The 18,497-nt window shown below is 40.7% G+C and overlaps 1 pseudogene; it reads right to left on the reverse strand.

Annotated features, from left to right (window-relative positions):
- Positions 1-5,520: 5,520 nt before the first annotated feature.
- LOC108531973 (acyl-protein thioesterase 1 pseudogene) lies at positions 5,521-6,198 on the reverse strand (annotated as a pseudogene).
- Positions 6,199-18,497: the final 12,299 nt, after the last annotated feature.

The following is an 18,497-nucleotide window of genomic DNA, read 5'->3' on the forward strand; positions in this document are numbered from 1 at the left end:
CCTGATCAGAATGTACCTATCCTCATGGCCTAGGATATGCTTTCACTCTAATATTTATAGCGTATCTTCCAGAGGAACAACACACAAAACATATTGTGAGTAGGGTTATAAATTTGCTCATATAAGACACTAATGTGCAAACAAAATGTAGTTTATTTGTTCAGTAATGATTCCTTCACCACTACACTTGCTTTTCTTGCAGAGAAAAGCAAGAAAGCATTTTGCAATAATGTCAACAATCTCTCTGGTTCTCAGTCTTTAGAATGTCAGAATCTGTGCCCTGCTTCTCTTTGAGTTGGCACTGGGAGTTGAGGGTGGGGGTGTAGAGGGTCTTTGTGGGTTTCTGGGGACTTGCTGCCCTGGAAGTGTTGCTGAACAGAGTGGCAGGGATCATCCCAGTTCTGCTTCTTGTCCTGGGTCACACTCCTAGTGGTCCTTGTCATCAACCCTGGCTGCCTGGGACCCGTTCTGGCTGCTGCACATTGGAGGCCCTCCGCATCTGTTCCTTAAGCTCATCCCATGGCCTTTGCTGCAGGGCCATGCAGCCCCCAGAGCTCCCCAAAATGGTGGATCACTGGCTTGCAATCGAGTACTCCTCTGTTGGCCTCCACAGGCCTAGGGGACCCTAGTGTCTTGGTGGCACAGTCACTCTGAGGAAGGCCTCTGTGCATGGACACCACTGGGCTTACATAGGATGTGGCCACTGATGCCAGTCAGTATGTGAGGGCACCTTCTTCAGGGGCTTCCAAGCAGGAAGGTAGGCAGAAGCCCCCATCCTTGGTATTCCCCTTGCCAACACAACCCTCTTCATGCCGGAGTTTCAGCCCACCTGATACCCACCCGTTTCCTTTACTTTTCTCTTCATTCTCTTACCTGCACTTCTCCTCAGCGGACAGGGTCATTCTCTTGCGTCTCCAGGTGGGATATAGTCTCCCTTAGGCACAGCTGTTTTGAAACTCCATGGACTCGCCCCCTGAGTTCTAAAGGAGATCAATTTGGGAAGTTTCTTTTCTGTCTCAACAAAATCTTGCTTTCTTCCTGCAGATATAAAATTCCTGTATTTCAAGTAGGAGACGAATATTCTATCTTTTAAAAATATCCCTTGCTGTAATAATCCTAATCTCTCTCCCTTCCTCCCCAGGGCAGGAGGAGCTCAGATGTCTGGACAGGCAAGAGAAGGAAGCATGTGAATGCGTTTCCCCGGATTTCATCCTTGTCACAGCTGTGGATGAGTCTTCGACCCTGGGGAATACATTTGAGTATCCCGGCAGTCCATAAGCCTGGGTGTGACAGAAGGAATTTGTTCATATTTTTCATTTCTTCTGGCAGCTTATTGAGCTCTCATTTTTATAATTTTTCAGTTAGAAAATTATATGATTGTCAAATAAAAATAATTACTCCTTCCTTTCCAATACACTATCTCCTATTTTCTTTTCTTTTCTAATTGTTGTAGCAAGCAAATTCCAGGAGAATATTTAATAACAACAGTGGGGGTAGCTTTGTTTTATTTCTTACTATAATGGGAATAGCTCTAGTGCTTCATCATTAATCAAGACATTGGCTAATATATTAAATAATAAAACGGTTTTATTTTTCTCCACTCACAAGCTGAATGGTGGCATATAATCTTAATAGCATCCTGGGCAGATTCCTCAACTTCCTGGTCAGTTGGTTATTGAAATCTACAGTTTGTGTCTCCAGCCTCCTCTTACCCCTATTAAAGTTCTCTGCATCCTCCCTGCCAACCTCCCCTTGCTGTAACCTGAGGGTCTTGAAATGAGGAGGGGCTTGGTCTGATGTTCTACTCTTCTGCCCCGACTCCTTCCTCCTGGAATGCCCACGGGGCAGCATGTCTGTCTTCTCCTCCCTTGCCAAAGTTTAACCTCTATGCTCTGTGGGGTATGGGGGGAAGGGACAGCAAGGTGCAGATGTTGCTTTTTTAACCGGACATCCGACCACAATCTATTCTTTTGCTTGGTTGTAGCTCTGATCGCGTGGATATCTGATCACTGATATCCCATGCAGCAGGTGAACAAATGGCTCTTTTGCCTTGCTGGGTATTTGCAAGTTCTTGGGGCCAACCTGCTGCAATGTTCTCTGACGTGGGAGCCACATCTCTGGCTTGGTGTTTTTGTAGATTTGCAAGATTTAGTAAATAAAATACAGGATACCTAGTTACATTTCAATTTCAGATAAATGATTAATACTTTTTTTTTCAGAGTCCCACTATGTCACCCAGGTTGGAGTGCAGTGGCGCGATCTCAGCTCACTGCAACCTCTGCCACTCAGGTTCAAGTGATTCTCCTGCCTCGGCCTCCCGAGTAGGTGGGATTATAGGTGCACACCACCGTACCTTGCTAATTTTTGTATTTTTAGTAGAGATGGGGTTTCACCATCTTGGCCAGGCTGGTCTTCAACTTCTGACCTCGTGATCCACCCACCTCGGCTTCCCAAAGTGTTGGGATTACAGGCGTAAGCCACTGTGCCTGGCCAATAATTTTTTTAGTGTATGTCCCATGCAATACTCGGGACATACTTGTAGTCAAAAAAGTTATTTGTCATTTACCTGAGATTCAGATCTGACTGGTGTCCTGTATTTAATCTGACAACCCCATCTTTTTTTTTCACCAGCTCTTTCCAGCAAGCTTCCCTCTGGGTAAGCTCTGGCAACATGGTTCTTGACCTAGGAGGTGTGTTTTCTTGCTGCATGACCCACCTCACCTCTCTTGCATGGCTTTCTGGCTCTGTTCTTCTTCTTAGATATGAGCAGACCTGACCATCACATTTCAAGTAGCAGTGGAACCGGGTAATAACAGGTGATCTTCCCTGTATGTAAGCAACCCCAATCTTGGAGTGTGTGTGTATGTGTGTGTGTGTGTGTGTGTGTACACATATACAATGAATAGTGCATCTGGAATATTATCAAAAGCCTTTTGGCATCTACTGAGATGATCATATAGTTTTTATCCTTTTTCCAATTGACAAGATTTATACTCATAGATGTCTTACATTGCATTCCTGGAATAATCTTTACTTGGCCATGGTGTATTTTTTCCTTTATAGAGCACTGGTCTTCCTTCCCTAGTTTTTAATAGAAGAATTTGCTATATGTATTTATAAAAGAGAATGCTAGAGAAATAATTATGCTTGGTTCTAAAATGAATTGTAAACATTTCCATTTATTTCATTAGCTTATTTTTTTCACTATTCTTCAAAAGATTTCATTTGGTGCACTGGTCCTGTGTTATTTGAAAGCTTAAAATAATTTGCCAGTAAGATAATCTTCATGGGGTACCTTTTTAAGAGGCAGACTTTTTTCTCTCTCAACTTCTCCCTTCATCATTATTCTAGCCAAACTGCTGGAGAGAGGACAGCTTGTTTCATGGGCCCCAGTCCCGTGAGCACCAGGCTATTGTTCTTTTTCAATCCTCCCTTGCTGTGTGAGTCTGTTTTCACCCTGCTGATAAAGACTTACCTGAGACTAGTTAATTTATACAGAAAAAGTGTTCAATGGACTTACAGTTCCACATGGCTGAGGAAGCCTCACAATCATGGCAGAAGGCAAGGAGGAGCAAGTCACATCCTACATGGATAGCAGCAGGCAAAGAGAGAGCTTGTGCAGGGAAACCCCCCCTTATAAAATCATCAGATCTCATGAGACTTATTTACTATCATGAGAACGGCATGGGAAAGACCTGCCCCTATGATTCAATTACCTTCCAGTGGGTCCCTCCCATAACATGTGGGAATTCAAGATAAGATTTGGGTGGGGACACAGCCAAAACATATCACTTGTTCTTGATTCTCTGTGGAGGCAGAGGAGGGCTCTGGCCTGTGGTTAGAGAGATGACAGTATTGTCCATTTCTTTTGCTAATCTGTTTCTTTTTCAGAATTAAATTTTATTTCCCATTGATAGAAACCATGAAAAACATTTACGTTTTCTGATGTTGCAGCACAACATTTCAATATTGTGCTTATATATATTTCTTGCCATAAATAATATCTTGCAGATTTGTAGAACAGAAATAACAGTTTATGTTCTTCAAGGTAAAGAAAAATTACATAGTAAATGATTGTTTAAAATTTTAAAATCCAGACATAAACATATGACTTCATTATTAACATCCTATATAGTCCATTACTAAATTATTTCCATTATCGATTAGCACCCATTTATAAGATGCATTCTTAATATTGTTTTGGTCAGCTGGAATACAGCAGAAAAATTAACACAGTTCAGAAATATCAGGCATACATTTTTGCTACATATTAATCTGTATGGTAACTACACTTTATATATGGGGTTCTGACTGGCCTTTGTTACCCACAAGTTTGTTTCCAAATAATTTTTACCATGAATCTGGAAAATTTGACAATTTAAAATGATTGCTATTTTATGTTTGCATGAAAACTAATACAAAATAATTTGACTAAAGTGAAAATTTCAAATAAGTCCACTGGCAGATGAAAATAAAGCAAAAAATTACAATAGATTCCTCATCTTCTGTAGTAGTTGGTTTCAAACGTGTACAAAGTAAACTCTATGCTATGAGGAGATGAAATCATCATCTTAGAAGTTAGCTTTTAAGATTAGTCTTAAAGATATTTCAGAACATACTAGAATATGATCTAATTATTCTTTCAGTTGTTTATAGAAAAATGAAACCACAGAATTATTCCTGTTATCTGGGTTGAAGATCCTAATAGCTAGGTGTAAATTTGGATAAGGTACAGTAATTTGAAATAAGTAGTGCATGAAGTTTTAATGTCTGGTTTCTCTATAAAGCATAAATAGATTTTAAATACCTTATATCTGTGACCCAGAATGTCAAATTATAGCATGTATTGACAGTAGCTGTCTATGGCAGAGAGGCAATACTTGGTCTGCTATGAGGACAATGAAGAAAAAACAAACTTTTTTTTTTCTTGAGAGAAAAGAGTATTAAATAGAAATAATATCAGGGAAAATAAAAGCCTGGTCCCAAAATAAAAGGGCCATTAATTGAAGAGAACAATTTTACTCTTTCTTGACAATGAACAGCATTATCCCTATTATTAGGAATAATGTAATACCACCTCATTCTTGTTATGCATTACAATCATTATGTATATATGAACACATACATAAAAATACAGACACTGCATGGTGACTAAGCAATTTTGGAATAAATCCATACACTAAGTCACAGCATGCATAAATTGTTTATATCTTAACTGCTCATTTGTACCTGAACAAATTTTCATTAAGCATACTGCTAATTTTCAAATGATGTAATAAAAAATCTGGTGGCAGTACTGTATTATTTTGCTGAATTACATTTGGGAAAAAAGAAACTACCTGCTTCATCTATTTTAATATAGTAGATCCTGGATCTTCTTATAAGAATACATGTATAGAAACTTAAAAGATCATAAATTTCTCATGAGACATTATTTGATCTGTGTCATTGGCATGTATTTGCAAAACATTTTAACACGGCAAAACATTAGAAATTTGAAGACTGGGCATGGGAAAAGGTTTATACTCTACTACAATGATGCTGGTGTACTTCTACACAAGGCCTCTTAGTGACGTCAATCAATTGGAGAGGTAGGAGTTTATCAATTAATAGTTTGACATCCATCATTTCCTGTTGACACGAACTGTGCATCATACCTTCATAGGTTTTAAAGGTCACATTGGCTGGATTCACCAATGTTTTAAGTTTTTCAACCAGAAGAGAACCAAACATCAGGGGAACTAAAGGGTCACAATCCCCGTGGCACTGAAGAATAGAAATATCTCTGTTAGCACCACCGATAGGACCCTGTGGAAAGGAAGCCCGAAGTGGAAGCCAGCAACTGAGTGCAGTGACACCTGCCAGTTTCTGCTACGTGGTAAGGGCAGTATATAAAGTTCCTCCCTGAGAAAACCCTCCCAAAATAATTCCGTTAGAAGGAGTGCCATTCTTCACTTCTTGATCAATCAAAGCTTTTATTTTTTCTGCTGCCTGTTTAATCCCAGATTCATCCCCCTGTGAATCTGGTGAAAGCCCAATAATATCAAACCATGAAGGCATAGCCATGTTCATATTTAATGTAACAGGCCTAACAGGCCTAGTATCTCCCAATCCACGCAGGAAAATCACCGCAGCGGTGGCCTTCTGGGCGGCGGGCACGATGCCGGGCAGCGGGGTTGACGTGTTATTGCCGCACATACACCGGCTCAGCTCAGGGCACAAGCAGAAGGAAGAGCGGGCGCCCGGCCGCGGCCCCAGGGCATGCGAGCGGCGAGTCCCAGCAGGCCCCACCGGTCGCACCTCTCTTGCTAATCTTTTGCACTGGGGTTTTTTCCTTTTCCTTCTCTTTTTCCTCTAGGTTAGTGTGAGGTGACCGTTCAAGTGACAGTACCCTCAGCAGGGTGCCTCAGAGCTAGCCGTGGGTGGTGGGTGGCGGGGGTGGTGCTAGGAAGCCCTTTTGGCCTTGAAGTTGCTTGCCCTAATTGGTGTATCAGTATTGAGACTGATGTTCTGCTTGACACCTGCCTATCTTGTGTGTCTTATTTCTTTTCTTGGTTCTGAACTCAGAGGGAAATAATAGTGTGTTTATTAAGCCCCTAAATCTTTCAAATCACCTCCTTTTTTTTTCTTTTTGAGATGGAGTCTCACCCTGTCGGCCAGGCTGGAGTGCAATGGCACCATCTTGGCTCACTGCAACCTCTGCCTCCCAGGTTCAAATGATTCTCTTCTCTCAGCCTCCCAAGTAGCTGGGATTACAGGCACCTGCCACTACACCCAGCTATTTTTTGTATTTTTAGTAGACACAGGGTTTCACCATGTTGGCCAGGCTGGTCTTGAACTCCTGACCTCGTGATCCACCTGCTTCGGCCTCCCAAAATGCTAGGTTTACAGATGTGAGCCACTGTGCCCAGCCCAAATCATCTTCTTTTAACAACCAATGGTGGTAATTTTTTTAGAGAACCTTCTGCGTTGAGATTCTGTTTTCCAAATATAGTAGTGTAGGGTGACTATAACATTGTTTACATTTAAGATCTCCTCCATATCATTTATATCTCTTTGATAAATCCCAACGGTGTGTATTTGTTTTTTCTTTATTTTCTACATAATTAGGCTTCTCAGTGGTTTCCTTATTGTCTTTTCAGAGAACCAGCTCTTAGAATTACGAATTTTACTTTTTCTCTTCACTCATTCATTGTTTCCTGTTTTCCATCTTTTTTTATTCTTTTTGTATATGTTACATGTTTTCCTTGAAGGCATTTTGATGCCTTTTTTCTAGCTCCTTGATTTGGAGACTTCGTTCACTCACTTTCATGCTAATTATTTAACATCTACCTGGTAAGATTTAGGAAATAACTAAATTAGATAATCTGTATACAGTATTTAGCACTATGCTTGGAACATAGTAAATACTCCATAGATAGTGGCTACTAATAAACATGACAATAAGGACAAACGAAATATTTTAAGACACTTTTTTTTTCCTGAGTACAGTTTTGAGCCCATTTCATATACTCTAATGTGTAGTATTATAATTATAATCACTTCCTTAATAATTTGCATTTGTAATGGCATTTTTTAAATCAAATATTTATTTGTCAACTACTTAAGTAGTCATATATATTGTTCTCAAGAGGCTGTATTTTTTGGGTATAACTTTTAAGTTTTTCATAATTTTATAAATTAGTATTTGGTAATATACCATTTTCTTTTAAATCTACAGAGGTATAATTCATTGTTTGGTATATGGTATATTTTTGTGACTGTTCCATGAATTTGAAAAAGTAGTATGTATTCCATCTTTAGAAGGTGCAAATCGTAGTATATCTATTAAAGCAGCCTTCTTAATTCATATTATTTAGATACTCAGTATCCTTATTAAAGATCTGCTTCTTGACTTTAAGATGTGTAATTGTGTCTGCCACTAAAATTATGTTTTTCTTTTCTTTCTTTTTTTTTTTTTGAGACAGATTCTTGCTCTGTTGCCCAGGCTGGAGTGCAGTCACGGGATCTCTGCTCACTGCAACCTCTGCCTCCCAGGTTCTCATGCCTTAGCCTCCTGAGGAACTGGGATTACAGGCATGCACTACCATGCCCGGCTAATTTTTGTATTTTTAGTAGAGATGGGATTTCACCATGTTGGCCAGGCTGATATCAAACTCCTGACCCAGGTGACCCACCTTGGCTTCCCAAAGTACTGGGACTACAGGTGACTAAAATTATGTTTTTGTCAGTTTTTCCTTATGTTCTGAAGAGTATATTTTAAATATTTTAACATTATGTTATTAGGCACAGAAGTATTTATGGCTATCATATTTTGTATTCTAACTTTTATCAATTTTAATCATATATGATATATTTGGTCCTTCCTCTGCCATCTGGTTATATTTTTATGAATGTACTTATAATTTATGTATAGACTTACAAATTACACCATACAAATTATTTTACAATTTTATTTTTAAAATAACTTGTTTCCTTGTGGTAGAATACATATTTATCACAGACATTATAAAATATAATTAACAAAAAGGAGAAAATATAATTTTCCTATGGTCTCTTAAACCACCACTAACTTTGTTATTTCTTTGTTGAAGTTTTTCATACTATGTAATGTATAGTTTTATGTATAAGAATGAAATTTCAATGTAATATGGTTTTCTAGTCTTTGTTTTTCATTGAATGTGTAAAGACTTACATTATCCAGCTTGTAAGTTAAACTAATTCCCAGTGAAAACAGCTCCCAATAAACATTAAAATTTTGCATCACTTGACCAACAGGACCTAATAGATATCTGCAGAATACTCTACCCATTAATAACAAAATAGACATTCTTCTCACATGCACATCCAGTACTCTAAGTGCTGGGCCATAAAGCCAGTCTCATTACATTTTTAAAAAATTGAAATCATACCAACCATACTCTTGGACCACAGGGGAGTAGACATAGAAATCAATACCAAGAAGATCTCTCAAAACCTCATAATTACATGGAAATTAAATAACTTGCTCCTGAATGACTTTTGGGTAAACAATAAAATTAAGACAGAAATAAAAATATTCTTTGAAATAAGTGAAAACAGAGACACAATATAACCAACATCTCTGGGATGCAGCAAAATCAGTGTCAAGAGGAAAGTTTATAGTGTTAATCACCTACATCAAACAGTTAGAAATATCTCAAATTAAGGGTCTAAAGTCACACCTAGAGGAACTAGAAAAGCAAGAATAAACTAATCCCAAAGCTAGCAGAAGAAAAGAAACACTAAAATTAGAGCAGAACTGAAATAAATTGAGACCCAAAAATCCACACAAAGAATCAACAAAACCAAAAGTTGTTTTTTTGAAATGATAGGACTGATAGACTGCTAGCTAGATTAACAAAGAAAAAAAGAGAGAAGCTCCAAATAACCATAGGAAGAAATGACAAAGGTGACATTACAGCTGGACCCACAGAAATAAGAAAGATTCCCAGAGATTATTATTGATTTGCTTTCTAGGAAACTGATTTGCTTTCCAGGAAACTGATTTGCTTTCCAGGCTCACCAGGGTGAGTATTAAAGGACCAGCGAGTAGGCAAGGCTAGGAGCAAAACTGCAAATTTATTTTTTTGGTCACCTAGTGTGGAGGGTGAGGTCTGTCCGCCTCCAGCAAAGGAGGCCGAGAGAGTCGCCCGGTGGAGCTCTCGGGCGGAGTTCCTGCAGTCCCGACAGGAGTGGGGGCTGAGGAAGTGCGCGCAGCGTGCCAGCCGGGAGAGGCTTTTATGTCCTGGGCCTGGGAGTGGGAGGGCAGTGGCCGGGACATAGGCGGGTCGGGGGCGGGCCGTAGGTGTGGCTAGGCGGGTTCCGGTTTTTCTCCCTGGGAGGTGGGGTTGTGCCTGCGCAGTTGACCTGTGTCTTTCCAGGGCACAGGAAAGTTGATGGTGAAGAACCTGGAACTGCGCCATCTTGCCTCCCTTCCTCCAAACAATTATGAACACAGCTATGCACGCAAACTAGAAAATCTAGAGCAAATGGATAAATTCCTAGAAATACACAACCTCCCAAGATTGAATCAGGAAGAAATCAAAACTCTGAACAGATCAATATCAAGTTTCAAACTTGAATCAGTAATTTAAAAAACCTACCAAATTAAAAAAAAAAAAACAGGGCAGATGGAGCCATAGCTGAATTCTACCAGACATACACGAACAGTGGATACCAATGCTACTGAAACTATTCCAAAAAATTGAAGAGGAGGGACTCCTCCCTAACTGATACTCTGAAGCTAGTATCGCTCTGAAACCAAAACCTGGTGAAGATACATTGAAAAAAGAGAACTAAAGGCCAATATCCCTAATAAACATAGATGCAAAAATCCTGAACAAAATACTAGCAAACTGAATCCAACAGCACATGAAAAAGTTAATTCACCGTGATCAAGTAGGCTTCAGTACCAGGATACAAAGTTGGTTCAACATACACAACTCAATAAATGTGATTTACCACATAAAAGAATGAAAACCAAAAACCATATGATCATCTCAATAGACATGGGAAAAGCTTTCAATAAAATCCAACATCCTTTTATGATAAAAAACCTTCAACAAACTAGGTATCAAAGGAACATACTTCAAAATAATGAGAGCCATCTATGACAAACCCATAGCCAACTTCATACTGAATGAGCAAAAGCTGGAAGCATTTCCATTAAGAACTGAAACAAGACAAGGATGCCTACTTTCACCACTCCTATTCAACATAGTTCTGGGGTCCTAGCCTGAGCAATCAGGCAAGAGAAAGAAATAAAAGGCATCAAATAGGGAAAGATGCCAAATTATCTCTTTTGGCTGATGATATGATTTTATACCTGGAAAACCCTAAAGATTCCACCAAAGCCTCCTAGAAATGATATGTACTTCAGTAAAGTTTCAGCATGCAAAATCAATATACAAAAAATCAGTAGCATTTCTNAATAAAATCCAACATCCTTTTATGATAAAAAACCTTCAACAAACTAGGTATCAAAGGAACATACTTCAAAATAATGAGAGCCATCTATGACAAACCCATAGCCAACTTCATACTGAATGAGCAAAAGCTGGAAGCATTTCCATTAAGAACTGAAACAAGACAAGGATGCCTACTTTCACCACTCCTATTCAACATAGTTCTGGGGTCCTAGCCTGAGCAATCAGGCAAGAGAAAGAAATAAAAGGCATCAAATAGGGAAAGATGCCAAATTATCTCTTTTGGCTGATGATATGATTTTATACCTGGAAAACCCTAAAGATTCCACCAAAGCCTCCTAGAAATGATATGTACTTCAGTAAAGTTTCAGCATGCAAAATCAATATACAAAAAATCAGTAGCATTTCTATACACCAGTAATAATCAAGCTGATAGTCAAATCAAAAACATAATCCCATTTATAATAGACAGACACACACACATGCACACACCTAGGAATATGTCTTTGCAAGGAGAACTACAAAACACTGCTGAAAGAAATCGTAGATGACAAACAAATGGAAAAATATTCCATGCTCATGGATTGAAAGAATTAATAACATTAAAATGGCCATACTGCCCAAAGCAATCTATAGATTCAATGCTATTCTTATCAAACTACCAACATCGTTTTTCACAGAATTAGAAAAAACAATCCTAAAATTCATATGGGAACAAAAAAACAGCTCAAATTGCCAAGACAATTCTAAGCAAAAAGAGCAAAGTTGGAGGCATCAAATTACCCAGCTTTAAGCTATAAACCCAAACAATGTGGTGCTGGGACAAAAACAGACACACAGACCAAAGGAACAGAATAGAGAAGCCAGAAATAAAGATGCGTACCTAGAGCCATCAGATCTTCTACAAAGTTGATGAAAATAAGCAATGGGGAAAGGACTTCCTATTCAATAAACGGTGCTGGGAGAGCCTGCTAGCCATATGCAGATGAGTGAAACTGGACCCCTACCTTTTACTGTATACAAAAAGTAACTCAAGATGGATTATAGATTTAAATGTAAGACTCCAAACTATACAAATCCTAGAAGAAAACCTAGGAAATACCATTCTGGCCTTGGGAAAGAATTTATGACTAGGTACTCAAAAGCAATTGCAACAAAACCAAAAATTGACAAGTGGTACCTGATTAATTTAAACTAGAGAGCCTCTGCACAGCACAGCAGAAGAAACTATCAACAGAGTAAACAGAAAACCTACAGGATGGGAGAAAATATTCACAAAGTATGCATCTGAAAAAGTCTAGTATCCAGACCTTTTTCTATAAGTGTATTAGTGTATTCTTGCATTGCTATAAAGAAATACCTAAGTCTGGGTATTTCCTTATAGCAATGCAAGAATACACTTGTACAGGAACCATGGCAGCATCTGCTTCTGGGGAGGCCTCAGGAACCATGGCAGGCTGTACAGGAACCATGGCAGGATCTGCTTCTGGGGAGACCTCAGGAAGCTGATAGTCTGTTACTGTACTCTCTTGCCCCTGTTTTCACCATGGGATGTGCCTGCTCCCCTTTCTCCTTCTGCCATGACCAGATCTCACAATAACTGACCCACTATCATGAGGACAGTACCAACTGAAATGCTGCTAAAGCATTTATGAGAAATCTGCTCCCATGATCCAGTCACCTCCCAACAGGTTCCACCTCCAACATTGGGGATTACATTTCTATATGAGATTTGGGCGGAGACAACATCCACACTATGTCGATAAGGAACTTAAATAATTCAACAAGCAATAATGAAAAACATTAAAAGTGGGCAAAAGACACGAACACACACTTCTCACACTTGATCTTAGCCAAAAGGCTTAAAAGTGATGAACACACACTTCTCAAGACACACAGGTGACCAACGAACATGAAAAAATGCTCGACATCATTAATTTTCATATAAATATGAATCGAAATGACAATGAGCTACCATCTCACACCAATCAGAATGACTCTTATAAAAAAGTAAAAAAAAAAAAAAAGTTCTCTGCTGGTGAGCAGCAGAGAAAAGGGAATGCTTATACCTGTTGATGGGAATGTAAATTAGTTCAGCCACTATGGAAAGCAGTCTGGAGATTTGACCCAGCAATCCCATTGCTGGGTATATATCCAAGGAAAAGAAATCATTCTATCAAAAAGACGCATGCACTGGTATGTTCATTGCAGCACCAGTCACAATGGCAAAGGCTTGGAATCAACCTAGGTGCCAGTCAATGGTGGATTGGAATAAGAAAATATGGTACATGTATACCATGGAATACTACACAGCCTTAAAAATAATGAAATCATGTCCTGTGCAGCAACATGGGTGCAGCTGGAGTCCACTATCTTAAGTGAATTAACATAGAAACAGAAAACCAAACACCACATGTTCTCACTGAAAAGTGTGAGCTAGACATTGGGTACACATGGAAGTAAAGAGGGAGACTCTAACTAGGGGAGGACGGGAAGGAAGCAAGTGTTGAGAAACTATTGGGTATAGTGTTCACTGCCTGGGTGGGGTGGGATCATTTGTACACCAAACCTCATTGGCACATAATGTATCCATGTAACAAACCTGCACATGTACTCCCGAATCTAAAATAAAAGTTGAAATTATAGAAATAATTTCACGTCATTAGGTTTTCATCTAGAGCATGATTTTATTTTATTTTTTTGAGATAGAGTCTTGCTCTGTCACCCAGGCTAGAGTGCAGTGGCACGATCTCTGCTCACTGCAACCTCCGCCTCCCAGGTTCAAGCTATTCTCATGTTTCAGCCTCCTGAGTAGCTGGGATTAGAGGCGCCTGCCACCATGCTCGGCTAATTTTGTATTTTTTAGTAGAGATGGGGTTTCGCCATGTTGGTCAGATTGGTTTCGAGCTCCTTACCTCAGGTGACCCACCCACCTCAGCCTCCCAAAGTGCTGGGATTACAGGCATGAGACACTGTGCCTGGCCTAGAACATGATTTTTAATGCAGTGTACTATTCTACCTTATATGCATCTTTTTTTGCCCGTCTTTATTTTGGTTTTTATGCTTTTTTGTTGTTTGTTTGTTTTAAGCACACACCCCTCACTGCTTGCCAGCACTTGGGAGGTTCTCATTCTCATTTCTTCCTGTTGAGGAGAACCCATGTGTGATTAAACACTTAGCATGCATTCACTTTTCCCCTTTACCAGTCCTATTTCTGTGACTTTGGGATTCTAGAAACAGACTGTTCTTAAATCATAATTTAGTATATTGAGATTTTTTTTGTACCTTCTAAGAATAATTGCTTTGGCATTTACATTGATTTTATTTTATATTTTGAGATGGGGTCTTGCTCTGTCACCCAGGCTGGAGTGCAGCGGCATGATCTCAGCTCACTGCAACCTCCACCTCCCTGGGTCAAGTGTTCCTCTTGCCTCAGCCTCCCTAGTAGCTGGGAGCACAGGTATGCACCACCAGTCCCGGCTAATTTTTGTATATTTTGTAGAGATGGGGTTTCACCGTGTTTCCCAGGCTGGTCTTGAACTCCTGGGCTCAAGCAATCCACCTACCTTGGCCTCCCAAAGTGCTGGAATTACAGGTATGAGCCACTGCGCCCAGCCTGCATTGATTATATTACTCCCATTTACAGTTTCTTGGACCGAATGCCTTTGTTTACGGGGTTTCTTACTTATCACCACCCTTTGCTGCCATGTTCGGCCCCTCTTGTGCTGCTTTCTCTAACTTGCCTCTGCTGGCTGGAGTTTGCAGATGGAATAGTGGTGGGGGGGTGTTGCATCCTCTTGGCCTCTCCATCTGACACTGTCTTTCCACAGCCTTTTCTTGTGGCCAACACCTGGGCTGTGTATGGAATTCTTGGGCACAATGTCCCTGAAGAGGTTGTTGGAATGTGCTTCGTGGCTTCTGGAGTCTGGCTTCCCCTGAGGCCCATTCATCTTTCTTCCTTCTGTGATCACCTCTGTTACCTCTCTCGTTGCCCCTCCTGGTTTTCCTCTCTCTGATCACACTTGCCTTCCTCAGTTCTTCAAGTAGTTCCTTCCTCTTCCTTCCCACACTCTCCCCTCTGCCAGGAACCAGACCCCATGCATCACCTCAATGTCAGAGCTCACCATAATCTTCGGTCAAGCTGTTCTCAAACTCTCAGCCTCAAGTGATCTGCCCACCTCAGCCTTCCAAAGTCCTGGGATTACAGGCATGAGCCACCGCGCCTGGAAAATTCCTTCAGAAAACTTTTGATCAGATTTTCCCTAACATGTAGTTTGCAGCAGGGGATGGGTATTGTGCTGTGTTTTATAAGAATGTAACACAATCCATGCCATAGAAATCCAGGGGCAGAGCTTTCTAGAGACCACTGGAAATATTTCCAATGTGGAAGAAGGGTGTGTAGAATTATTTCACAAAGTGGTAGTGACAGAGGAAAAATTCCTGTACCCAAGACCTTTATTGCTATTGGTGTATTTCTAGGTGCTTCTTAGCTTTGTGGAACGACTGGAATAAATACTCACAGCTCACTCATTCCTGACCCTTCCTTTTGAATGTCCTGAATGTTGTCTTCTCTACAAGTCTTCACAACAGTGTTCTTGAAATGTTTTTTCAAATGACTGCACAATGACAGCTTGCCCAGGCAAAACATTGATAGTCAGTAAAATGTTAAAGTGCTTAATTAATGCTTGTAAAATTCAAAAATACGTCCACTGATGCCACAATAATTCACTCAGCGTTCTACACAAAAACATTGTCATTATTTATAACAGAGATTGGCAAACCTGGCCAATGGCCTATTTTTGTAAATAAACTTTTATTAGTACACAGCTATACCTACCTGTTTATACTTTCTGGCTGCTTTCATGCCACAAGGGTGGAGTTGAGTAGGTGCAGCAGAGACCAGATGTAATGGATGGTTTTATGCACCAACTTGATTGGGCCAGAGGATGCCCAGATATGTGGTTAAAGTTTATTTCTGGTGTGTCTGCAAGGGTGTTTCTGGAAGAGTTGAACATTTAAATGGTGGACTAAGTCAGATGGCCCTCCCCAGTGTGGGTGGGTGCATCCAATCCACTGAAGGCATGACTAGAATAACATGGTGGAGGAAGGTTGACTTTGCTCTCCGCCTGATCTCTTGAGCTGGAACATGGCTCTTCTCCTGCCCTCACTACTCCTTGTTCTCAGGATCTTCGACCAGGACTGGAATTGACTCCATTGGTTCTCCCACACTCAGGCCCTCAAACTACATGGGTTTTCCTGGGTCTCCAGCCTGCAGGTGGCAGATCATGGGACGGCTCAGCCTTCAGCCTTCCTAATCATGTGAGTCAATTCCTTAGAATAAATTGTATATGTGTATATATAATATATATGTAGATGTGTATATAGATATGTATATGTGTGTGTATGTGTGTGTGTGTATATATACACATATATATGTGTGTGTGTATATATATACACACACGTGTGTGTGTGTGTATGTATATTCAATTGGTCCTATGTCTCTGGAGAACCCTGACTAATACACCATATGACCTGCAAAGCTAGAATATTTACTATCTGGCCCTTTACAGAAAAAGTTTCCACGTCTGCTCTATGTCCAGTATAGGCAGCAGTTGTCTTTAGCTCAGAGACATGCAGCTAGAGATGAAAAGTTTGAACATAGTTTATGAGGGTGGCAAGAATGAAAATCCTCTTTATATAACAAAAGAAAATGCAAACCAAAAACAAAACAAAGAACTCTGGTTTGCTTCCGAGTGTCTATTCTGGTGTTTATTATTGAATGATGTTTTTCCATAAGCACATGATGATGGCTAAAAAAAAAAAGTTTCTGAGGAGGTGATTTTCCATAAACAGAGTAGAGTGCCTTCTCCAACTGGAGTCATCCTAAGCAATAGAGGACACATTAGAAATGTTTCTTAACCTGTGTTTTGGGACCTAGTTTTCATGTGGATTGAAGAAAGTGTTCATGTAATCTCCGAAGACGAGACCTGGTCTTGGAGTCTGAAGACCTGGGTTCGTGGCCCAGTAACAGAACCACTCCATGACCACAGCTCAGGTGGGTCCCCCACGTGACCTTGGTTTCCTCTCTGTACAATGGACCCTCTGAGAAGTAGCCTTCTGACGTCCCTTCCATCTCTGAAAGCCTGACCCTGTGAGTTCCAATCTAATGGAAATGTCGGCCTCCTTCTGACTCTACCCCTGATAATGCGATGGTGTGAGGTTAAAATAAGGAAGCTCTACGTGCAAAATCCCCTGGTTGTAATGTGTGTTGCACATAACTTCTGAGGAAATGGTTATTCAGTTTCACCAGGTGAGTGAGGAGATGTGGCCAGCATTTGGGCGTAACAGCTAAAGCTTTTGTGGAAACAGGCAGGAGGAGGGGGCTCCGACCTTGGAGAGACCAACTGGAAGGTCGGCTTGGACCAGGAACACACAGTGTGCCTGAATCTGTTTTGTATTTAGAAAAAAATTTACAGTTAATCCATGATTTTATTCATAACACACTCATTGCAGATGATTTTAATTGTTTAGTTTTTAAATGTCTGCAAATCCCAACACTTCTCCAGCCTCCAGCACGGCTCTGCTCTGAGTGGTGTGTCTGTTTTGGTTCCTAATTTCACAGTCCACAGGTCCTGGGTCTCTGGAATATTGGGAGTCCGGGTTGGGGAACAGCAGCGATGAGGCATCCACACAACAGCGTGATTCTATTCCTTGGAGTAAGCAGATTGCAGTTTGCGCAGCACATTGCCAGGTGCCGGGGCACCTCAAATTGAGGCCAAATGGCTCTGAGGTTGCATTCACCTCCTGATAGACTGGCTGAGAGGTTAAATAAGATAAAGATTTCAAATGTCCACCCAGCCTGGCTCTCAGTGACAGTTCAGTTAGTGATGGATATCCTTATGGCAGAGGGAAAGCTGTTGGAAAAGAGCAGAGATATATCCCATTGTATCTGGGTGTGTGCATTTATTTTGATTAAGGGACTGTGAGAATCAATGTTTGGATTAGAATTCTGAGAGCCTGAGGATTTCAGTGGCTCATCCAGTGGCCACATGGGTAATTAAGGGCAGAATGGCCTTCAATCTTTTCTTCCTTTTAATTGAAAATCTATTGAAAGAGTAGAGTGTCCTAATCAATGTCCCTTAATGGCACCGACACTCATGGAGAGCCTAATTGCTTTGGCATTGTAACCACAGCCGGGACTCCATGTCCACCTGGAGGCCTCGTGGCAAGTGCAGGCAGGAGGCTTAGGAGTGGCAGAGCATGGGGGTCTCACACACTCAAACCCTTAAACCTGTGGCAAAAATCATGCAGAACTTGGCCAGGTGCAGTGACTCATGCCTGCAATCCCAGCACTTTGGGAGGCCGAGGTGGGAGGATCACCTGAAGTAAGGCTTTCAAGACCAGCCTGTCCAATGTGGAGAAACCCCGTCTCAACTAAAAAGACAAAAATTAGCTGGCTATGGTGGCAGGTGTCTGTAATCCCAGCTACTCAGGAGGCTGAGGCAGGAGAATCGCTTGAACCTGGGAGGCGAAGGTTGCAGTGAGCTGAGA

The sequence above is a fragment of the Rhinopithecus bieti genome, unplaced genomic scaffold (assembly GCF_001698545.2).
Source record: "Rhinopithecus bieti isolate Rb0 unplaced genomic scaffold, ASM169854v2 scaffold_7884, whole genome shotgun sequence".
NCBI classification, from domain to species: Eukaryota; Metazoa; Chordata; class Mammalia; order Primates; family Cercopithecidae; genus Rhinopithecus; species Rhinopithecus bieti.